At 33.8% G+C, this 26726-nt stretch overlaps 1 pseudogene; it reads left to right on the top strand.

Moving 5' to 3' along the window:
• The first annotated feature begins 24718 nt into the window (after positions 1-24718).
• On the top strand, positions 24719-24839 carry LOC121019324 (uncharacterized; annotated as a pseudogene).
• Positions 24840-26726: the final 1887 nt, after the last annotated feature.

Consider the following 26726-nt stretch of genomic DNA (forward strand, 5'->3'; position numbering starts at 1 on the left):
AGCAACATATAATTTTAATTTGTACTTTCCTGGTGAAAAAATATGAACAATTGTCATCACTAGTGATGACAACTGAAAAAAAATAGAGTAATATAAAAATCCCCCAAAAGCTTACATTTATCTTCCTTGACAAAACCCTCTGTCTTCATTTGCCTCAATTATAGTCTTAAATTATCATGTCTTAAATATGAAAGAAGCTTTGAAGCTACTTTTTTTAAGGTTTTTTTTTTTAAGTTTATTTATTTTGAAACAGAGAGAGAGAGAGAGAGAGAGAGAGAGAGAGAGAGAGAGCGCACATGGAGGAGGGGCAGAGAGAATGGGAGAGAGAGAATTCCAAGCAGGATCTATGCTGTCAGTGCAGAGCCTAACACAGGGCTGAAATCCACAAATCGTGAGATTATGACCTGAGCTGAAATCAAGAGTCAGATGCTTAACCAACTGAGCCATCCAGGCGCTCCTGAAGCTATTTTTTTGACCCACTGTAGAATGCCTCATGTTTTTACATTTTAGGAATATTAATTGAGAAATCTCATAGACATAGTCTTAAATATCCTCAAGCTAATAAAAATGAAAATATATGTACTTTGTGATTTTAATCCCAGAAAAATGTCTATGGCATACATGAAGGTATAGTAAATATATCCTATAAGGATTAAATGAGCTAATATTTATAAAAGAGTTAGGACAGTGCTTATAATATTGTGTCAAGGGGTGTTTGTTAGCACTTTTATTGTTGTTTTTACCTTGCTTCTTGGTTTTCAGGAATTATTCATTATTCACATTAGCTCATATTCCTAACGTATTTTTCTGCTAGAGTAAATGTTATTATTACAGAAGGTTTTAAAAGGCAAGATGATAATTATCAGGAAGGAGTATGGAATGTGGATAGACAAGAGAGCTCTGGTAATATTATACCCTTTCAACTAGTTTAAGTAGTTATTAAATATGCTATATAACATAATTGTCCTTATAATTTGTTGAATTTATTAACAGCTTACTAAAAATCTAATTCATTTTGGTTTACATAATACATACTATTATAATATGCATATATAATATGTATGTATATATATAATATATACATGTTATTATATTATTATATATATTAACATGTATATATAACATATTATTATATTATTATTGTATTGTATTATATATATGTAATACAGTGAGAACAACTTGAATGGATAGTTTTCTAATAGCTAATAGTCACTTCCCCTTTTTGCCCTTTTTTTTTTTTTTTTTATTTCATGTCAACCTTCTTCCCATCACTTATATTGTACTTATGGATGATTTTAATCTGTATGTAGATACACTTTCCAACAACCTGAATCCTCAGTGTACTGGCATCTTCTACAAAGGTGATGCCCTTCACTCTAGCTCACATACTCTACAATAGATAAGCCCTGGAATGTGATACAACCTATAGCTATGACCTTACGGTATTGCAGTCTCCATTATTCATTCTGTGACCATTACCTTTTTTCTTTCTCGTACAGATATTCTGAGTCACATGGCCCACAACTCATTAACCTGAGCAAATTTTCTCTATCATCACTTTTGTGTCCTCACTTCCTGCCACACGCAATTTACATTCTACCATCAATAATCATAATCATTCTCCTATACTTTCCAGTTGGTTCCTTCTTTTCTTCACTATACTTGAAGGAACCTTAACCCTAACATCCCTGGGGGGAAAAAAAAAAACAAAAAACAAAAAACAAAAAACAAAAAAACTCAACTCAGACTTGAGTTTCTGCCCACTGTGGTCCAGAATCCATACAACTGTAAATAAGCAGATAAGCTCAACTACATTAATCAATCAATCTCATTAACCTCAAATTTGTCTTTAATGTTCCACAGCAATACTACTATTACTACTACTACTAATAACAATACCATTCCTTAATCCAATCACTCTCCTATTTTACAAGTTGCTGATTTATTTTCTCTTCAAACCTCCAATATTCTTCCCTACCTTGTGACTCTCAGATAATAATCATCCTAATTTCTATTTAACTGAGAAAATAGAAATTATAAGACAAATTTCTAACATCACATTTGACCATCTATTAGCATTTATAGCCACATACTTTTCCTCCTCTTCTCTTCTGATTATAGTAGTTGTTCTGCAGTTTGAAATGTCTCTTGCCTAAATCTTCTTTGTTTTTTGTCCACTGCATGACTATACAATCTTTATCAGAATCAAGAACAAAAACAAAAATAACAACAACAAAAAAAACCAAACCATCAATCCCTTCCTTCATCAGACCAAAGGATTAGTAACATGTATGCTTTTTCAACCACTTCCTTTAACCTCTTCAGTTATTCTCACTGGCTATTGATTCTCTTTTTCTATTCCTAGGCTTAGAGCATTACAGAGGGGAATTTATCATATTAAGAAGCATTATGTTTCCTTTTGTCTGTTTTTAGAATGAGGCCATTCCATGAGTTTTTAACCAGCCCAGACAGCAGTTAACTCTGTTCAAAATACTCATGCATATTTCTGCATTTGTCTATGGAGATTTGAACATATCACTGTGAATTTTATTTGCTTTTTACTTATATCCTTGGATGTACCAGGAACTTCTTTTGCTTGACCTTACCTTTATATGATACTTAAAGTCTCTGTTGGTAGCTGTTCTTGTGTGCTTATTCAGTATTTTCCATTTCATTCTATTAAATTTTCAGTGTAAAGTACTCCTAATGAACTTGGCAGTTATCCAAGCAAATGAAAAATTTGTGGAAGTTAATATTTTGAAGAAAAGAGTCACTTATTCTGTCAGAATCAAAATCCCACTTGTAGACAACATTGTCTTGTTGATGTGGTGATATCTTTATTATGTCTTCCTTTTCAAGGCTTAGTTTTTATATATAGTAAATTATTGGCTTACAGTTTTCTTTTAGTACTTTGAATATATTTTCCAACTGCCCTCTGCCCCTCTAATGAGTCTGATGAGAAGTCCAGTGTTAATCTTATTGTTTGTTCCTTCTATGTGGTGAATTATTATTCACTTTCTTTATTCAAGTTTTTCTCTTTGTCTGGCTTTCAAAAGTTTAGCTAAGATGTGTCTATGGGTCGCTTTTTCATGTATCCTATTTGAAATGTGTTTAACTTTTTCATGCATGCATAAGTAATTATGTATGCATAATCAATGTTTTTCATATATTTGAGAAGTTTAGGCCACTATTTTCTCATTTTTTAAAAATTTCTGCTCTATTGTCTTTCTCTCCTGTCTTTCTGGGATTCTACTTATGTGGAAACTGGTATGCTTGATGATATCTCACAGATGTTTTAAGACTTTATTATTTAGTTTTGGTTTTATTCCTTTACTCTGCTTTTCAGATCAGTTACTCTCTATTGATCTATCTTCAAGTTTACAGATTCTTTCTCTGTCAGCTCAAATCTCTTGAACACCTCTGGTGAATCTTTCATTTCAGTTAATGTAAATTTTTTATGGAGATACAATTGACATACAATATTATATTAGTGTCTAGTGTACAACATAATGATTTGATATTCAGTTATTTCAATTTTAACTCTATAATTTCAATTTGAACTTTCTGTGCATATAATTTCTATCTTTTTTATAGAAATTTTCTATTTGATGTCATGATTATCATAATTTCCCTTAATGTTTAAAGGCAGTTTCTTTTATTTCTTTGAGCATATTTATAATAGATGCTTTTAAAGTCTTTGTCTGCTTGAGGAATAAAAGGCACAACATTGGGAATACACTTAAGGATATTGTAATAGCATTACATAGTGACAGATGGTAGCCACACTGTGGTGAGTATGGAATAATGTATAGAGAAGTTGAATCACTATGTTGTATACTTAAAACTAATGTAATACTGTGTATCAATTATAATCACATAAAAAATAAAAATAAATCTTTGTCTGTTAAGTTCAATATCTTCATTATTTCAGAGGCAGTTTCTGTTGATTTTTTTTCTTTCCTTATATATGATCCATACTCTTTTTTTTTTTTTGCATCTTATAATTTTTGTTGTTGTTGAAAATTAGACACGTTAGATAACAAACTATTAAAACAATAGATTTCAATCCCTCCAGAACTGTAGTTGTTGTTGTTCTTGTGTGTGTATAGTCACTTATATCTACCAATTCTGCAAAGACTTGTTTTCCCCATAAGTGTGGACTCTAATATCTCTATTAAGGTGTTCTTTTAACTTATGTTTTTATTTTCAATCTTGGATACCAATAAGTTGCTATTGTATAATATTACCTTAATGATAAGCTAATGATTGGTCATTCTGTCTTAAACACCATGAGCCAGTAAGGATTCCACTCCCTGCCAATGGATCTCTTTGTAGATTAAGGACTGCACTCAAAGTTTAGTCAGTTTACAAATTTGTCCTGGCTTTTAACTTCTATATTCACAAGCCCTCTTATTTAGCCAAGAAAAATAAGTTCATTAGGGCTGAATCTACTTTTGAGAACACCAGAGCTAACACCAGGGATTTTAACTAGGCCCTCTTTGAATATTATTCTCCCTAGGAGTTCTTGTTAAACTATGGCTGATCTATTGCTTTCCCAAATGAATACTGAAGTCCTCAGCTAACTGTGATGATGGCCTTCCCTGATTGACACAGATTACTATTAATTTCAACAATGTTCTCAGGCATGAGATTTTTCACACCATGATGTTAATAATGTTAGTGCCTAAGGCAGTGATGGGTAGGCCTCCCAGCAAGCTTTCTCCTAGCAGAAACTCTATTCCATAGAGATAGAAGGAAAAGTAATGGACGTATTCCCAAGCCAAACTGCCACATATTCCTACTGTTCCTAGCAAGATTCCATAGAGTTTTCGAAATAAATTTCTTATCAATTTGTGTATTCCTTTTGGTCGACTTTCTAAGTTTAAATGCTCATTTTTGGCACTTTTATCTAGTTTCTTCACTTAGCCACTATGAAATCCCTGCTGCTCTCCATTCATTCTTAAAATGACCATATCAGTTAATGAACTGTGGCCTTCTTGGAGAATAGAACTATATATCACTTGTTTGTGTATCACCAACACATAGCATTCAATATGTTCTCAGTCCGTGTTAGAGATCTTCTCCAATGCCTAGTAGAATTGAATACACAGGTTCTGTTAATCAAATAGGCATTAGCTACTAGGCTTGACATTAGTAAATTAGCAATAATATCAGACCATGGCAAAAATAACTTGCTCATCTCAATCAAAATAATGTACTATATCCTTGTGTTATGGAGGCAGACTTACAGTCACTTGTACCAATTCATCTGTATGACAACAGTGAAAGAGTAATTCTTTTCAAGATTGAATTTCAATATTTTGGTATGAGCTAGTAATGCTGCTTATAGAGGACCCTTATTTAAATATAGCCTAAGAAAGGAACCTGCACTAAGTAAGGTACCAGTGTTAATATCTGCACTTATTGAATTAACTACTTCTTTGCTGGAATTTTTTTCTGAGGGGGGGTATTTTACATCCTATAATCAGCAATTAATTGAATTAGAAAACCATGGGTATAAAAATCAAGAAATATCTTAAAAAATTACATTATATTGTTTTGGTTTTCATAATATTCTACTTTATTTTAGTTTTCCTCCACATCTCTTTGGTATGAATATTGAGAATCTTAAATAAACATATGTGTAAGCTCTTAAAATGTATCACTCTCCATTGACTTTCTGAAATATCTGGACACAGAACATCTTATAGAACACATATTAAGAAAAGAGTCAAAGCTATATCCTATTTTTTTCCATCAAAATTAGTAAATTTTGACATAGATGTGAAGATACATTTAACACATCTGAGACTACTTTACTATTTATTAAAAGTAAATAAGAGGTTTAGTAATTTTTAGGGGAAAATATAGAGATGCTTTTGGATCCATAAGAATATTATATAATAACACAGTAAGTACAGAATGAGTAACAAAGCAAACAAAGTATAAATAGGAGCAGATAAAATGCTGTGCTTTGGGCAAGCAATATGTACACGAAGCAAGATTATATATATATATATATATATATATATATATATATATGTATTACTCTTTTGTTCAAAATCCTCTAGTGGTCCTTAATCAACTTTTATATAAATTCCCAACAAATTCTGATGACTTAAAATACCTCAGATAATTTGATCTCTGTCCATATCTCATCCCCTTCTTGTCCTCACTGAGTTCCTACAACATTAGCCTTCTCACTTCTTTGAACCCTGAAAGTTCTCTTGTGCCTCAGGGCTTTGGAACTGTTGTTTTGTTTTGCAAGAATAATATTATCTCCTATGTCAGTTACATTCCATTTGTCTCCATCTCCAAGAGCCTTTCCCTGAACTACCACTTGCCCATGATCGGTCACTCTTAATCACATAATTTTTTCTATGACAGGACTTATAACGCTTTAGTATAATGCTGTTTATTTACTTTTATTAGTTTAGCACTTGATCCATCTCCACTGGAAAGTAAAATCTCTGAGAATAAGAAACTTTGGTTTCTCAAACTTGACCAACTCCCTAACTCCAGACACATAATAGACATCAACAAATATTTGTTGAATAAGTATAAAAAGATTAAAAAATTAAAACAAAGAAAAAAGAAAAATAGAAAAAAAGGAATGTAGTTGTATTTGTTATAGGTAGGTGATAAATGAGCTCAACACATTTGAAAAACTAGTCAATTTAGTACTTTTGCAGGTAAATGGAAGTTGTCAATAATGCCTAATACACTGGAAAACCAAGAATAAATCAGCTAATGAATAAAAAGATGACACTAAGTTTAAACTATTTTAGGGAAAATTTTTGATGAAAATTTAGATTTCTTTTTTTTTTAATTTATTAGTTAATTTAATGGCTAGAAAATTTAGATTTCAAGTAGTTTTCATGTTATACAAAATGTGATCAAGTTGATTCTAAAGTCTAACAGAAGAAAATAAATGGCAAAAAGGGAATCTACATATCAATTTCATTATTTAAAATACTATCAAACTTAAACATAAATGTGTTAAAAGGCTAATGTATCATGGATAGTTGTATTTATTCCTAGAAGCCAAGAATAGTTCTGTAATAGAACATCTACAATTGTAATGTTTGATCTTTTTTTAACGTTTTTTAAAAAAAATTGTTTTTACATTTATTTATTTGTGAAAGACAGAGCACAAGTGGGGGGTGGGGGTGGGCAGAGAGAGGGAGACACAGAATCCAAAGTAGGCTTCAGGCTCTGAGCTGTCAGCACAGAGCCTGACGCAGGGCTCGAACTCACGGACCGTGAGATCATGACCTGAGCCGAAGTCAGACGCTCAACCAACTGAACCACCCAGGTGTCCCTTAACTTTTTTTTTTTTAAATGTTTATTTTTAAGAGAGAGAGAGAGAGAGAGAGAGAGAGAGAGAGCACCCCCCCCTGCCTGCGCCCCTTGGGGGGGGGGGCGCAGAGACAGAGAGGGAGACACAGAATCTGAAAGAGGCTCTAGGCTCTAAGGTGTCAGCACAGAGCCCAATGCAGGGGTGCAAACTCACAAACTGTGAGATCATGACCTGAACTGAAGTGGATGCTTAACTGACTGAGCCACCCAGGCATCCTTGTAATGTTCTATCTTAACAGAATAGCTTATTTAAACTTTTTCTAAATTAACATAACTTTATTAACTTGAAGAAGAATGCTTACTAGATTTGGCATCTGTATCTTAAATTCCCTAGGTTTAAAATATTAATGGCCTAAAATGTAATCAGCTGATTAAAAATTAAAGGCGCTAATGAATTTCTAATATAAAATATAGTCTCCAGCACATGATAAATACTACAAAACAAAATAAAACAAACGAATAAAGCATGGATAGTACTGAACCCTAGATATACTGTGTATTTTTCTATACATACACACTTATGACGAAATTTAACTTATAAATTAGGCACACTAAGAGAATAGCAATAATAATAATACAGTAGAACAGTTATCAATATACTGTAATAAAAGTTATGTGAATGTGGTCTCTCAAAATATTGCATTACACTTCACTAACCCATCTTCTTGTGATGATGTGAGATGATAAAATGGCTTCATGATGAGGTGACGTTGGGTGAATGACACAGGCATTGTGATGTACTATTAGCCTACAATTGACCTGACCATTTATCAGAAACAGGATCATCCCTAGGGTGTCTAGGTGGCTCAGTAGGTTAAGCTCCTGACTCTTGATTTTGGGTCAGGTCATGATCCCAGGGTCATGGGATAGAGCCCTCTCACTCCACCATTGGGCTCCACACTAAGTGTGGAGCAACTTAAGATTCTCCCTCCCTCCCTCCCTCCCTCCCTCTCTCTCTCCCCCTCCCCCTTCTCCACTCACATGCACTCTCTATCAAAAAATGAGGATCATCTGTTTCTGCACCACAGAAAGCAGTGAAACTGTGAATAGGGAAGGGACTAGCATAATGCTGATTTTTTAGAAATATGTTAAGAATTATTCTGCATCCTATCATCATATATAGTTGACCCTTGAATGATGATGTGGGAGTTAGGTGTGCCAATCCCCTGTGTAGTTGGAAATCCACGTATTACTTTTGACTCCCGCAAAACTACTAATGCTCTACAGTTGACTAGGAGCCTTGCCAGTAACAGTTGATTAACATACAGTCTATATGTGATTATATACTGTATTTTTATAATGAAGTAAGCTAGAGAAAAGGAAATATTAGTAAGAAAATCATAAGGAAGAGAAAACACATTTACAGTACTGTACTATCCAATATTCACATAAAAGTGGACCCATATGAACCACTGATTTCTACTCATGAAATAAATATTGCACTGTATATTAACTATTTTTTTTTAAATCTGAAGGAAAAAAAAGTGGACCCACGCAGTTCAAACTTGTGCTATTCAAGGGTCAACTGTAGTTTGTTTTTAGTATTCTCTTTTAATATTACGGAGACTGTTATTCACTATTTGTTGGATTAAGTTTGCTAATTGTGTTCTTCAAAATTTACATATCCTTACTAATGTTCTGAGTGGCTAGATCTATTGATTACCAAGAAATTTTGTTAAAAATACTTTTCATTATGCAGCAAATTCATCATTAATTAATTAAAATGATGTCATTTCTGCTCTTTTCTTAAGTAGATGCATGCACATTTAAAATTGTTACATTCTGATGAACTTAAACTTTAGATAGCGATGTCTGCTAGAAAGAATGCTTCCTTGTCTCAATGGTACTTAATCCTTTGAATCCTATGAATATCTTGTGTTATTTAGTAGCATTTATTAGATACTTGGCATTATTCTAGGTACTTCATAACTGTTAACACAGTTAATGTTATGTAAATGTATCACTTAAAGAATCCTGAACATACTGTATAAATTCATACCTTAATTGTTTGTAAGGACTAGGTTGTGAGTATAAAATCTCAAATGTTATTTTGGTATTCTTTCCATCAAGAATCAAGGATGACTTAGTCAATTCACTATGCCATGTTCTTTTCTTGTGGAACATAAATGCCCTCTTTATTTCTCAAAGACTATAGGCTTTACACATGATCCTGTCTTAATGAACCCCCCAGGCATAGGCCCAAGGCTCCATACCTTTGCAATCATTAAAACCCAAGACACCATTTCCATGGATTTTATAACCCACTCTTATCAGTCATATTTTCAGAGGGTTTTTATTCCTTAGCAAGCTTTATTTATAGCTTCCTTCTATTCTTCTATATCATAAGATTTCTCCCACTGTCTTGGGATATTAGCTGCACATGTAAAAATGATATTACCTGAGCTATAAAAATCATTTCTATGTGCTTTACAGCATTTTAGAATTTTTGAGAAGTTGAAGCCCATATCCCCCAACAAATTGTAATGAATCTACACAATGGAAGTCTATATGTCAGAAGTATGAGAAAGATCTCTGTGATTTTTGTAATATTTATGTGATAAAAGATCAATATGTTAAACATGACTCAATTTATATGAAAGGGAACAGACACAAAATATTCTAATTTGTGTATATTTTGCATAATATTACACCATAAAATATTTATAGGACTAAATATTAGTATATGTAGTTTAAACTGAGGAAGAATAAAAACAATAGAAGAGTCAAGAAGGACTTTTTTACATCGTCATATATTTTTCTGATTATTTTGTGTCTAAATATACACACATTTTTAGATTTTCAATGTGTCTCAAATGTGCAGTAATAGTTATGATCACACATTTTTGAAACCTGATTCTACCATATATAGTGTTATTTTAAGTTATAACTTTAACTTCTCTGTGGCTTACTTCATTATTTATAGATGAAGATACTAGTATCCCATTTCATAGTGTGACTATGAAGAATAAATAAGATAATAGATATGAAACAACTGAAACAGCCCAATTCCCATTATGCTTATCTCCCTCAAACTTTTCTTAAGTAAAACAATGGTAAATGATTTTTTAAATTACATTTTTGGCTACATATAGGATGTAAGTGTCACAGGGCTAATGATTATACCAACAAAGGAAGGCAGGGGTGGTACTGATTGTCTTCCTCTCATGTCTAGAATAGTGCTGGCTTATAGCCTCCCAATCATAGAAGCTGGAACTAGTTATGTATGAGATTTGGAAATATAACCTGAATAAAAAGAACTGTTTATTGCAATCTCAAATACATTTATTACAGTAAGGCAAAGGTATAATAGCAATTCTGTGTAAGTATTAGAGGCTCATTGCCTCAACGGTATTATAATAAATGATTTTGAAAGAACATAATATATTACTTACTAATTACAAATGATGGTATTTTAATTTCAAATGTCTAGTCTATTTTTATCTTAAGACCTTCAGAAGCAATTTTCTGTGTCAGGTTAAAAAGTCATTAGAGGTCACAGGAAAGAAAGCAAGTTTAATGAGAACATTCTCACAATGTATACACTAGAATTAGCTACATCATATTAATCATTAAAAAAGGAATAAAATAAAAATAACATCCACAGCCACCTCAGTTTAGATTAGGGATTGCTATGTTTAGTGTTAATACTTACCATTCACCTTTATTCTATTTTATCTTATAATAAGATTATATATGCGTATGTTTATATATATGTATGTATATACACATGCCTCCACAGTGAAATTATTACTACAATCAAACTAATGAACATCTTCAACTCCTTACATAGTGCCTTTTTTCTGAAAGCACCTGAAATCTACTCTCTTAGTAAATTTCCAGTATAGAATACAACACTAATAACTATAATCATCATGCTGTATGTTAGAGCCCTAGAACATACTCATCCTAAATAACTGCATCTTTGTACCCTCTGAACCAACACCTCCCCATTTCTGCCACCTCCATGCCCCCGGTAAGTAGTCTGCTTCTATGTATTCAACTTGTTTAGATGTCACACATAAGTAAGATCATGCAGCATTTTTCTTGCTGTATCTGTCTGGTTTATTTTACTTTGCGTAATGTCTTGTAGATTCATCCATGTGGTAAATGACATGTTCTCTTTTTTAAAGAATATATATAAAATTTTCCTTACCCATTCATCCATAGATGACAGATGGACACTTATGTTGTTTCCATATCTTGGCTATTGAGAAGAATGTTGCCAAGAACATGGAAATTATTTGAAATACTAATTTAATCTTCTTTGGGCATATATATATATATATACACACATATGTATACACACACACACACACACACACACACACACCCAAAGAGAAGGGTGGCTGGGCCATAAGGTAGTTCTATTTGTAATATTTTGAAGAAACTCTACATTGTTTTCCATAATGAATGTAACACATTCCCACCAACAGTGTACAAGGGTTCCCTTTTCCCTACCTCTTCACTGGCATTTGTTATTTTTTATTTTTCTGATAATATTCAAATGGTCTCATGTTGTTTTCCTTCCAGCATACATTTCACTGAGCACCAAAGCTCAGAATGTAAACATTGGTGAGTAGTAAAGCTTTATGGAGATATACCTTGATTATTTATTGATTCTGGCAAGATTGACTATGCACAGATTTAATCAGTGAGACATAGGAAAATAAAGTTTCTAAATTTATTTGAGACATCTTTAAAGAGTACAAATGCCCTATAGAATTTCAAACTTTTAGCCATGTTCAGTGATTCTAAGATAAATAGAAGTCAGTTTCTACCAATATCCATTTTATTTAGTAAATTAATCTATTTATGTAAATTGTTTCCAGTACAACAAATTTCATAACTTCAAAATATTTTTCCAGGCACTACTGAAATATTATTATGGTTAAATAACAAGTGTCCAACAATAATGGCAGAGAGCGCTCAGTGTTTTGGAAAGGCAAGGTTTTTGTTGTTTCTTCCTGGGTATTTAGAATTTGCATAACTGAACCTCTCACAATCTCATAAACTCTCTCACCCTTATGAATCCTCAGGTCAAAACCTTTATCTGGAAACTTATATAATGGAGCTGCTTCCAGAACAGCTCAAAGATATATTCAACTTAATGTTGTTTGTAAGTATGTTTCAGTAAAATGTGTTACACGTTTTGGAGTAGGCAACATGTTGGCAACTGAACAGGTAATTGGCAAAGGGAAGAGAGGATAAGTGTATTAATGAAATGGATCCTGGGCATGTGGGTGGTTCAGTCAGTTAAGTTTCTGGTTCCTGATTTCAGCTCAGGTCATGATCTCATAGTTCTTGAATAGAGCCCTACATTGGGTTGGGTTCTGTTGACGGCATATAGCCGGCTTGGATTGTTTCTCTCCCCTTTCTCTGCTTCTCTTTCTCTCTAAATAAATAAACATTAAAAAATTAAAAATAATGAAATGGATCCCTACCCTTCCAATCCTAAGTGGACATCCTGAAGGGATTCTTTAAAGACAGGCATCACAGCATGGTAGCTCACCTCATGAGGTGTTTAAAGTACTTAGCATTCTTTGCTGTTGTTCTTTTTGAAATTATTCAAGCTAACATTTCAATTTAGAAGTTATTTGTAGTAATAAGTTCCCACTAAATTGTTTGTTGTAATTATTTGATGCTTTTATAAGCCTCATAATAAAGAAGACTTGGTACAGAATGAATCAAATGTATTATCTTACACAAGCTATTTTATTCTGATCGTAAAAAATAAGAACATCAAATTACCATGAATTAAACATAACATTATTAGTGTCGTGTTTTATTTTGTTTTGCCTTTCTGAGAATAATATTACACTGCTGTCGTAATATTTGACAGCACAAGTACTGGAAGTGATACACTATGCAGTTACCGAAAAGGTATTTATGTTTTCTGTATCAGAGCACTTAGGCATTATTGCTATAATAAACATAGATGCTACCAAAATTCCAGGGTCACTGTCATGTTAGCTAATGTTTAGGGAAAATGGATATATTTGTGCACATTATAATTTTGGTTAACTTCTCATCTATAATTTTATAGTTTCAATTGTTCACATGCTTCTTTAATGAGTCATATATCCTCAGGGTTTTATCAAAAGTGAATAGTTCTATTCATCTAAAACCCTAGATTTGCCTGTATTTTTGTTTTATTCTTCATGTTCTTCTTATGCATTGTGATATAAATTGATGACCTCAGTTAGTATGTATTTTAGGACAAATATTTTTGGCTAATTATAGGAGAAGCCCAAACCCAAAAGTCCTAAAATGGAACGATGATACCTCCAGGTCCATGACCAAGGCTGCAGCTTTGTTTGTGTTGTTCTCTCATATTTTGTCTCCATGCTGGTTTTTTTCATGGTTGCAAAGATAATAAAGAGTAATTGTGAGAATTTGCTACTGTTTTCATGTGCAGAGAGGGAAGAGACAGCATATTTCTACTGAGGAATAAAATATCTTCTAATCAGTACAACTGAACTAATTTAGGTCAAGTGTATATCCCAGAACCAATTAGTCCTTCTAAAGAAACACTGTTTGTTGATTTTCTTAATTCTGTACCCTGACATCTACTTGGGTAAAATGGATGAGATTGCCATGATTACTTTAAAATTTCAGTTTAATTAACACCTTCTCCAGGAACTAGAGATGGATCAATTTTCACTAAGTTCTGTGGGCTTTGTGGGGAGGAATGGATATCTAAACACTATTGGTGCTACAGTAGAGGATCTGAATGGGAAATCTGATGATGGTTAAACAATTTACAATGTCCAATGAGCCATCCTTGTATTTGCAATTTCTATATTTGTGTATAGCCAATGACTTTTCAGAGCTCTCAACCGATACATCTAATTGTTATTTTACATTTTCAAAAGAGTGAAAAGTCACAATATTATAATATCCAGAAATTATTAAATATTTTCTATGAACCAACTACATTTATTAAATATTTATTCTTTACCCTTCCATTGAAAAATATTGTCATCTTTATATCTCACTGTAAATTGGAAGGTTAAATACGGTTATCATGTGAAATAAATTTTTTGACAAAATTTTAAGTATTTAAGAAAATAGAAGACTTGAACAGGTATTCCTAATAAACACCTTATAGAAATTGGGGCAGTTAGGCAACCATGTTCTTCCCATTGGAGTTTATCCCAGACTGGAGAGAGGAATGGGGAGAGTTCCATTGTGTCCTGGAGGATGACATTACAGATCCTAGAGTTTTAAAAACTCTTGATTTTGGTTCAGGTCATGATATCATGGTTCAGGAGATTGAGCCCCTAGTTAGGCTCCATACTGATAGCACAGAACCTACTTGGGATTCTCTCTCTGTCCCTCTCTGTTTTTCTCTCCCCTACTTGGGCTTGCTCTCTCTCTCTCTCTCTCTCTCTCTCTCTCTCTCTCTCTCCCTGTCAAAATAAACAAACATTAAAACAACACAAACTAGAGGCGCCTAGGTGGCTCAGTTGTTGAAGCATTCAACACCAGCTCAGGTCATGATCTCAGTTTGTGGTTTCGAGCCCCAGATCGGTCTATGTGCTGACAGCTCAGAGTTTGGAGCCTGCTTCGGATTCTTTGTCTTCCTCTTTCTCTCTCTGCCCCTCTCCTTCTCATGCTCTGTCTCTCTCTCTCTCTCTCTCTCTCTGTCTCTCTCAAAAATAAATGAACACTAAAAAAAGATAAAACGACATAAATTAAAAGCAAAAACACCCATAAACAACCAAAAATCATTCGATAAGAAAATAAGATTTTTTTAAAATTTTACTGTAATGCATACTTCCTACATTAATAAAAATATCATTAGGTAGGTAGTTTGATTACTCCCATTTTATCACTATAAACTAAAAATATAAAAAGGTGCATTCATAATATACCCCCTGCCATTTTCCTTTTTTATGAATAGACAGCATTAAATGAAAGTATTCATTCATTTGCTCAATCTAGAAACCTGATGGTCACTGTTTTGATTCAGGCTCATTGCTCGCATCCAGCCATGCTCTAAACTAAGTCACTATTATTTTCTTTTATTTTTTCTTTCTTTCTTATTATTTTTTTATTTTTGAGAGAGAGAGAGAGAGAGAGAGAGAGAGAGAGAGAGACAGAGAGCGCGTGCACAAGCGGGGGAGGGACAGAGGGAGAGGGGACAGAGGATCTGAAGTGGGCTCCACACTGACTGCAGAGAGCCTGAAGCAAGGCTTGAACTCACAAACCATGAGATCATGACCTGAGCTGAAGTCAGATGTTCAACTGCCTGAGCCACCCAGGGTGCCCCAGCCACTATTATTTTCTAAACATCATTTAATCCCATCCACTTGTCATCTCTATTATCCCCTAATCCAAAGCATCATAGACTCTCACTTCACTTATCCTCTTGCCTCACATAAGCCACTGACATGCTCATTTCACATTATTCTTTTAATTTTTCAAGCCATTTTCCAGGCTTTCATTTATTAAAATTTATTCATTAAAATAAATGTTTGCACAAGTCTGGTTGCTTTATTTTTCTCTTGAAATATTGAATTGTTTCCATTGGTCTTCGGGTGAATTAACTTCCTTAAGGTTAATACTTCCTTAGTATTAAGATATGATGAGATGGGTCTCAATCTTGTCTCATGAATAGTTTTTATATAGATATACACATATACATACACACCATACCTATAAATTTGCCACAACTGTCTGCCTATTCTACAAATTGAAAACCCTATGTTTACTATATGACCCTATTTTATTTTAGTAACTAGCATATAGTGAGAGTGCAGGATATGGATACAACTTACTTGGATTCATCTCCTGATTCTGATGCTCACATTGTGAAAGAGAATGGTTATATTTTCATCTAATTCATTTTCTCTTCTTCCTTGACACTGGTTCTTAGCCTTGATCATAGGAATGTGTTACATATGCTCCTCCATGTTCTTTCTCCATGTACCAGTTTGAAGATGATTTGCAAAATCAATTTCGAAGTCAGGCTTTGAAGATGCGCCACTAGAGAGAAGAAGGCCTGGGTCCCTGAATCATTGTCTGAAAGACAGCTGCTTATGTAACTGGGACAGTTGTTTGGAATTCACTTATGTGAGACATTGACTTCTATTATACTGGAGCCAATACACATGTTTTGTTTGTTTCATGTAACAGTTATTCTTTATACTAACAGAACAACACTTAACCACCTGTGCCTCCAATTTCCCCCCTTTAAAGTGAGGATAATAAAAACATTAAATCACAGAGTTTTTTGGGAAAAATAATGAAAAAAATATCTGCAAATCAATTATAACAATGGTGACAGTTACTATGTTCATTGTTTGTAGAATGGACTAATTATTTAAGTGTCTGTGGTTAAATAAATATAATCGAAAGAAATTCCAAAGCAGTGCTTCACAGGCCATTTATGGCTCATTGAAACGTGGTGTTCTTCCTGTCTAGTCTTGGCTTATACAATGTTAAATGCATATATTTTGGCTAATATTGAAAATTTTTGACTTCCTATTAAACTCATATTTCTGGTATGATTTGAAAGTATCTGAGGAGCTGGAAAAAACTATCTCTCTGTTCCAAGGTAGCCAGGTGAGAGGAACAGCTGCCACCATCTTTCAGGGAGATATGCACGCTCCAATGGGTCCAAACACCACAACTTGTTGCTATATTTTTAATCTGAGACTAGTCATTTATTATTGTATTGAGGGTATGTTTATCAAAATTGGAAGAAACAACAGATCAACAAAGAAGAAAGGTGAATGTTTTGTATTTGGACAAATGCATGGTTGTGTGTGTGTGTGTGTGTGTGTGTGTGTGTGTGTGTGTGTGTGTTTAAGTAAAAAAGGAAATCTATCTCTTTAGGATTTATCCCTTTAAGACAAAGTTGCATGGTCCTACATCACTTCGGTGTTACTTCTGATCCAGGAACCATTTCCTGAATCAGGTTGAATTTAAAAACATGGAACTGCACACTTAGATCCAAATCACATTTGTGAGTGGTTGTGGTGTTCTTTATACCACACACATGTAATAGCAAGATATCCTACATCGCTATCAGGTCTATCTATAATTAAATATTGATGGAAGTAGATAAGATGAAAGTGTCCTTTCTACAGGAAAAGCACAAGCAAAGGTATTTGTAAGTATACGGGAGATATCCTCCAGTTTTATCACACATTCTAAATTTTATTTTCTTTATACAGTTAACAAGAAAATTGTGATATGTTAATGCTTTTCAAATATTGCTCCATGAAGCTCTCGCAATACGGAGGACAACATAGGAAGAATGAGTGGGTAACTGGACAAGGAAGTCATCTCCAACTGCAATCTCAGAGTGGCTAGAATTGTAATCCTTTTAAAGCACTTGACCCATGGGGTGCCTGGGTGGCTCAGCTGGTTGAGCCTCCAACTTCACCTTAGGTCATGATCTTGTGGTTTGTGAGTTTGAGCCCTGCATCTGGCTCTGTGCTGACATCTCAGAGCCTGGAGTCTGCTTCAGATTATGTGTCTCCCCCTCTCTCTGCTCCTACCCCACTCACTCTCTCTCTCAAAAATAAACAAACATTAAAAAATTTAAAAAAATAAAACTTTTGACCCTCATGAAATATTTTTTTCTAAGGAAAATGTTATCTCTGTTCAATTGAAAAGTTTTGATACCAGTAGGTTAAATGACATCTGTACATCTTTATTTTCCTGAGAAGATAAAGCAAGTAAAAAAAAAAATAATAGTAATAATAATTAATAAAATAACTAGGAACAACATCTTGAAATATCCTGTGGTTTTGGCTTTCATATTCATGACTACATAAAGCTATATAAACAAGAAGGAAAGAATTTCCATAGTCATATTCCCAGATACCACATAATATTGGGTAAGGTTAAATGATTTTTCTTAGCTCTAATATAAAAATTTATCCCTTAACTATTAGATGAAATAATTTTAAGATTATGTATCTTCATATTACTATAAAGTAAGATTTGATACATATTTATGTGATTATTTTAATATATAACCTTATAAGACTACACAAATCTAATTTTCTCCTAAAAACATTCTCACTCTGATTTGTGTGACTATGCGATCGTATTTATCACCAGGAATAACTCTATAGTCTGTTTCCTCAGAAATAGGTTCTTAGACTATTAAACTAAAGGCAAAGGAAATTCCAGCCCCATTTTGTTATTTTTTGTTATTCAATGATGAGTAATTATTACTTCATATTCTGTTCATTTCTACTGTATTTCAGTGTTTCTACAGTATTACAGAACGTAAGTGGAGGTAAAGTTTTTTTTTTTTTCTTTTATGAGAGATTAAGAGACAATGAGAAAGAAAGAGAGGGGAAAAAAAGAAAAAAATATGGGGGTTTGAAATGCAAAGACCTAAGTATGTCTAATATTACTAAAAATTTGAGATGGATAAGTCTTTTTTCATAAATTTTAAGCTAGATAATACCTGTAGGTCTCAGTAGAGAAAGGTTTACTACACAAGAGGCTTGCTTGCCAGACTGATTTGAGTTTTCTGAGGATGACCCATTTCAAGATTTAAGAGGGATAGTTCAAGTGTCATGGAATGTCATAGAATATACATATTCCAAAGAAATTCAGATTCTTTTATAATGCACATACACTGACAGTATAATAAGGTTTTGTTTTCTAAAGGCCAAAATCTGTGCAGAATTTTTTTATAGCTGATGTGTATTGAGAATTTTAACAACCTCCAATAGTCTTCTAAATCAGAAAGTCTCCTAAGTCATATAACAACAGGTTATTGACAAGCAGTCTGACAATGTTCAGGCTAAAAATAAGGCTGCTATCTTCACTTTAGCTTTTACTTTTATGATTACTTCCAGTCATTAAGTTCTATCTAGGAAGAATTTAGACATAAGATCTTAATACATAAGAATTTATAGATCAACTGATAGTTGCTACAGAGAAACTTATCAGATAAAGATGAACTTGTATCAAAATTAGTCTAACTGGGCAGTGAGTCAAGATATTCTTTCTGATAAAGTTGGAAAGCCCTATCTACTATTCCTGAGGCTTCTCATCAAGAACCAACACTTTGTTTATTACTCCTAAATCTATATTCTGTTCATATGTCTTAAAGGGGCAGATCAATATCTCTGGATACCTCCTTAACAGAGACACATTGTAGTCTATATGCCTAAAAATATCCCCATAGCATTGTTCCAGTATATTTCCCTCTCTCTTGTCTCACTAAATGGCACCATACCCAACCAACACTCAGCCAAATAAATATATACTTACTCTCTACTTTGCCTTTCTTTATTATTTCACTCAAGTTTACCTGTACTGTAAGTGCTAACACTTCTTTCTTAAACATAAGCTTAAAATATGGCACAACACTCAATTTCCCTTTTCAGGGATTCATCTTTAACCTGAACTAATTTCCTGCTTTTGTAATCACCTCAATTCTATTTTTTCTACCCAGTCAGTTGAATGGCATAATATACAAATCTAAACTTAGCATTTGGAATTTAAAACATCAATTAATAACTTTATAGTCAATTTAATTCATAGCTGTGTATAAAACTCTGCTTAATATAGAGATTGGCTTTTAAAAGTCCTTAAAACATTTTTACAAAAATATAGTATGCCGCAGTTGGAATGTTAGAGTCAGTATGAGATGAGAAGAAGGAAGGGGAGAGAGCATGGGTCATGACCCACTGAGATGACTATGGTTGGAGAGAGAATTCATAGGTCAACACTTTTTGTTTCAAATTATCACAGTCCTTATGCATGTCTACAATATTAAATCATGAAGGAGGAGAAATATGATGCTGTTACTGAGTTGGACAGTACCATAAAAATCTTTACCTTAAAATCTTTTGAAATCAGGGGCACTTGGGTGGCTCAGTTGGTTGAGCATCAGACTCTTGATTTTGGCTTAGGTCATGAACTTAGGGTTCATGAGATCAAGCCCTACACTCAGCCCTGTGCTGTCAGTGCCAGAGCCTGCTTGTGATTCTCTCTCTCCCTTTCTGTCTCTGCCCCTTCCCTGCTTGTTCTTTCTCTCTAAAAAGAAACAAATAAACTTAAAAAAAAAAGAAAAAAAAGGACAAGCTCTTTAAAAAATAGTCTTCCAAAATCAAATGCTTCAGCTACAATACAAAACAATGTAAGCTATAAAGTAATTTAATGATATTCAATTATGAAGTACATAATTATAAAAATGAGGTAAATTTTATATATAAAAATGATTATGCAATGGAATTAGTAAAATCTGTATTTTATAATTAATTTTTCAAGATTGATGGAAAAATACAATCATATAAAAATAAAGAGAAGCTAAGGATATTAAAATCCAGCACCAACAAACTCAAGGAATTTCTACAAAATGTACTTAAAAATGAAGAAATTGAGCCAAAAGTTTGAAAGTATGAGATTCAAGGGGAGAACACAAAACAAAACCAAAGAAAACCAAAAAAAAAAAAAAAAAAAAAAAAAAAAAAAAAGAGAGAGAGGACACCTTATGCCCAGGTCTTAGTTTTTTTATACCAAAGAGTTCCTTGGATAAATCCCTAATTCTAGGACCAAGACAAGAAATATATAGGATGAATTTTATTATTCCAGAAAGTAGGAAAGTGCTAAATACACATACACAAATAAGAGTATAGGTATATTAAAGGATATACAAAAATCAACTAAAAGAGCTCTCATGGATAAAACTGGAATAATTTGAGCAACAAATTAAATAATTATTCGATTACATCACAAAATATAGAATAAATATTTATGAATACTGGTATAATCACACACTTAAATAAATACATGGGAAAATATAGGCGGAACTCTTGTGGATAAGTCTTCAAAATAATTTTTGTAGATAATCCAACTCTCAAAGAGGTAGAAAGTAATTTTTTACCTCTTATGTGTGGGCTGTATAAAGTGACTTTCTTCCAAAGAAGAGAGTATAGAAAGGGAAGGGAATCCCAGTAAGTTTACAGAAGAGAAATCTGGCAAACATGTCCTCAGTCAGGGAATCAAGGTAAACATCAACAGGAATGAGTCATCTTGAGAATATATATCCTTGATATGAAATGGTGAGAATGGCACCTTACCTCTGTGTTCTGACTCCCATGAATGCATTACTCCTGTGCAATCATGAGAAACCCCAAATAAGAAACATTCTACAAAATACCTGACCAATACTTCTCAAAATTGTCAAGGTAATCAAGAACAAGGAAGTCAAAGGAACTGTTACAGCTCCTAGAAGCCTATGGAAAGATGATGAATAAATGTAATATTTACCGTGGATGGGATCTTAGCAGTAAAACACATTTAGTAAAAACTGAGGAAATGTATGAATAAAGAATGGACTTTGTATAATAATAATGCACTGATACTGTGCAAATATGTTATATATATATTAAATATACCATATTAATGTAAAATGTTATTATAGGAGAAATTGGGTATGCTGTACATGGGAACTCTGTAATATCTTTGTAACTTTCCATAAATGTCAAACTATGAAAAAGAAGGGGATCCAGTTTCCAGTTTTGCACGTAAAATACTTGGAAGTTGCCACTCTGTACGAAAAAGCTGAACAGACTGAAAAATTAATAACTCTTCTTGTGTGCTCAAGAACACAGGATACATTGGGGCGCCTGGGTGGTTCAGTCCGTTAAGCATCTGACTTCAGCTCAGGTCATGATCTCACGCTTCCTGGGTTTGACCCCGTGTTGGGGTCTGTGCTGGCATCTCAGAGCCTGGAGCTTGCTTGTTTCAGATTCTGTGTCTCCCTCTCTCTCTCTCTCTCTCTCTCTCTCTGCCCCTCCCCCACTCATGTTCTGTCTCTGTCTCTCTCTCTCTCTCAAAAATAAATAAATATTAACATTTTTTTTTTTAAAGAAAAGAGGACACAGGGCAAAACACTGCCCTCAAGACGGGACAGACAGCCAGGTGAATCTAGGGAGTTGTGGTTTACCTGAGCAGATCCTCACAGCAGAGCTTTCAAGAACCAGTGCCAGGGCAGGAACACCAGGGAACACAGGCAGTGTAGGAAGGGAAGAATTTTGTGAGGTTTACCTCCAGAAGCTCAAACAGATTCTCACAGTAAATATCTGAGGAAAATCCCCTTCAGCTCTGGCAGAGGGAAGTGAAAAGGAAGCATTTTGAAATACTGAACGACACCATGTTCTTCTTAACAAGGCCTGCCCTCAGGAGAGACCAATCAACCAGAGCCTAACTTGCTAGGGTATTACCACAGCTTAACTGACGTGGCAAAAGGGGAGTACCCAATTCCTGCCCTCCCTAGCCATCCTGCTCACTGAACTGGAGACAGAGTAAACAAGAAAACAAATACATAAAAACAAACAAACACTGACAAACACTTGTGAAATTCATAGTCCAAAGGAGGAGACTCACCAGCAGACCTCACAGGATCATAGAAAACTTCCCCTCCCATCACACCTCACACCACATTACTAAAGCCTTATTTACAGCAGTTCCTTTATCCAGTATATCAAGTCCCGTTATCAAGAAAAAAAATTACAAAATGTACCAAAAGATAAAAAAACAAGCACAATTTGAAGAGGCAGAACAGCGTCAGAACCAGATGCAGCAGAAATGTTGGAATTATCAGACCAATGTTTTGAGATTGTTTTCTTAAGTTATCTTTCTGCTGCTTTGTCACTAGAGTATAGAAACAGGATAGATTGCAGCACTATTTACAGCAGCCAAGATATGGAGGCAACCTAAGTGTCCATCAAGAGATGAATGGATAAAGAAGATGTGGGATATATATATATATATAGATATAGATATAGATATAGATATAGATATATAGATATAGATATATATATATACATACATACACACACAATGGAATATTACTCAAACATAAAAAAGAAAGAAATCTCGCCAATTGCAACACTATGGATTGTCCTAGAGGCTATAATACTAACTGAAGTAAATCAGCCAGAAAAAGACAAATGCCATATGATTTCACTTGTATATGGAATCTAAAAAAAAAAAAAAATCCAACAACAACAACAACAACAACAAAACCAGATTCATAACTTTAAAGAACAAATTGGTGGTTGCCAGAGAAGAGGGAGAGTGGTAGAGGAATAGGCAAAATCAGTGAAAGGGTTTAAGAGGTACAAAGTCCCAGGTTACCTGTGTGGCTCAGTCCCTTAAGCTTCTGACTCAATTTCAGCTCGGGTCATGATCTCGCCATTTATGAGTTTGAGCCCTGAGTGGGGCTCAGTACTGCTAGCGTGGACCCTGCTTGTGATTGTCTCCCACTCTCTCTGCCCCTTCCCCACTTTCTCTTTCTCTCTCTCTCTCTCTCTTTCCCAAAATAAATAAACTTAAAAAAAAAAAAACAAACAAAGAGAGAGGTAGATAAAACAACTACGAGAATTCCTTCCATAGTACACAGGACATAGCTGAAGACAGAATCTTTGAATTAGAGGATATATCAATGAACCTTGAAAACCAAAAAGAAAAGAGAACAGAGACTAAAAAACAAAACAAAACAAAACAGAACAGGTTATCCAAGGACTGTGGGACAAATACAAAATGTGTAACATACACATAATAGGACTACCAGAAGAAGAAAAACAAAATGATAATGTCTGAGAATTTCCCCAAGTTAATATCAAACACAAACCCACAGATCCAGGAATCTCTGAGATCCAGAGATCTCAGGAATCCTACTATGCATGATAAATGCCCCTCAAAAACTACACCTGGAATTTCACTTCAAACTACAGGAAATCAGATGCATAGAAATAATCCATAGAAAAAATGCCACAGGGAGAAAAAATAAACTCCTTACCTACAGAGGGACATATATCAGAATTGCACTCATAATTAAAGTATAGGGAGGAAAAAAGACTACCAAGTTGGAAATCATTCTTCAAAAGTGGAAAAGAAATAAAGCAGACATTTTCTCAGACATTGAGGGTATATTTTTGCCAATAAGCCTGCTCTGCAAGAAATGCTAAAATACATTCTCTAGAGAAAGAAAACAAATATAGGTCAGAAACTTAGACAAATGTAAGAAAAGGAATAGTATCAAAGAATTGATATGTAAAGTTAAATAAAAAAATTGTTTTTCTGATCATCAATTGATCAGATATCAATGTGTTAATTATAATAATACCAAAAATGTATTTGATTACATAATCTATGCCTAAGTTAAATGAATGATAATAATGATACAAGGGACAGGAGGAGAAATTAGGATTATTTTGTTATTGTAAGGTACTCACACTGCCCATGATTAGCATTGCATTATTTAAATGTGGACTTGGATTAGCCTATAAAATGTATATTGAAAACTCTAGGACAAACACTAAAAACAATTTAAAAACGACAACAAAAGAAACAAAACAACAACAAAAGCAAACTGCAGCCAATTAAACCGACCAGGCTCTTTTTAGATGTCCAATGACTGCAAACAGCAGCTTCCTTAGTAGTATATGCAGTCTGTTGCTCATATGGCTTGCCCTAAGTACATGGAGACGGACCTTTCTATTGGACATTTATGTCTGACCTCAAGTTGTCTCTGTTCTAGGCCCCAGACAGATATGTGGGGTGCCTTTGGCCCTAGACTACAGCGGCCAAGATCCCCATTGGGCAAACCATCAGATCCACCAGTTCCACACCACAAAACAAGGACAGAGGTCCTATGCAGGGTCAAGTTCAAGTTATCTGGCTGCTGGAAGACCCACATCTTCAAGAAGAGAGGCTTTACTAAGTTTAATATGAATGAATTTGAAGACATGGTGGCTGAAAAGAAGCTCATCATTGTTGGCTGTGGGGTCAAATATATTCTAATTGTGGCCCTAGAAAAATGGCAGGCCCTACATTCCTAAAGTCATCAGCTTCAGTCACAGCCTAATCCTTAATCACCAATAAAACCTACTTCCTGTCCCTCCCAAAAAAGAGTTAAAAATAAAAGCAAAACAAACAAAATACCAAATTCAGTTGATCCTTGAAAAACACAGGTTTGAACTGCACAGGTCCATTTATACATGGATATTTTAGACTTTAGTAATATAAATGTATTTTCTCTTCCATGGATATTTTAGACTTTAGTACTATAAATGTATTTTCTCTTCCTTATGATTTTCTTAATAACATTTTCTTTCTCTAGCTTGTACATTGTGAGACTGTGGTGTATAATACATATACATAAAATGTGTTAATGGACTGTTTATGTTATTGTATATCTTCCAGTCAACAGCAGACTATTAGTAGTTGTTTTCGGGGCATAAAAGTTTTAGGTAAATTTTCAATTGTGCAGTGGAGGGGTGGGTTTGTGGAGCTTCTAATCCCCATATTATTCAAGGGTCAACCATATAAGTGACTTACTAAGAAAGGAGAGAAAATGGAATCATAAAATATGTACTTAAAACCACAAAAGGCAGAAAAAATAATGGAAGACAAAAATAGGAATAAAAACAAAGGCAACAAATAGAAAACAGTAATGAATATAATAGATATCAATTCAATTGTATATTGGATAGCAATAATCACTTGGAATGTCAATGGCCTAAATGTACCAATTAAAAGACAAAGATTTTCACAGTCAATCAAAAAGAAGACCTATCTATATAGTGTTTATAAGAAATCCAATTTAAATAAAAAGGCACATGAATTAAAAACAAATGCATGAATAAGGATGTACTATGCTAATACTATTTAAAAAAAATAAATTAATGATATCAATTTCAAATAGAACAGAATTCAGAGCTAAAGTATTATCAGGGATAAAGGCAGGGCATTACAACTGTGATAAAATGTTTATTATATAGGAAGACATAACCATCCCAACTGTTTATATACCTAACAGTAGACCACCAAACACATGAGGCAAAAACTAATGGAACTTCAAAGAGAAATAGATGAATCCATATCTAAGTTAGAGACTTCAACACCCCTCTATCACAGATGGACAGATCTGGCAGGCAGAAAATCCGTAAGAACACAGTTGAACTCAACAACACCAGCTATCACCTGGATATAATTGACATGTATAAAATACTTCATCCAACAACAGCAAAATATACATTCTTTTGAAGAATGGAACATTCACCAATACAGACCACATTCTGGGCCATAAAACACCTTAACACACTTAAAATACAAGAAACAATGCAATGCTTACTCTCAGACCACAAAGGAATTAAACTGGAAATCAGTAACAGAAAGATAGCTGGAAAATCCCAAAATACCTTGAGATTCAACAACACACTTCTTTTTCTTCCTTCCTTCCTCCCTCCCTCCCTTCCATCCTTCCTTCCTTCCTTCCTTTCTTGTTCTTTCTTTCTTTCTTTCTTTCTTTCTTTCTTTCTTTCTTTCTTTCAAAAACAACACACCTCTAAATAACACATCAATCAAAGTAGAAATCT

This window comes from Herpailurus yagouaroundi, unplaced genomic scaffold (genome assembly GCF_014898765.1).
Source record: "Herpailurus yagouaroundi ecotype Mexico unplaced genomic scaffold, PumYag 221, whole genome shotgun sequence".
NCBI lineage: Eukaryota > Metazoa > Chordata > Mammalia > Carnivora > Felidae > Herpailurus > Herpailurus yagouaroundi.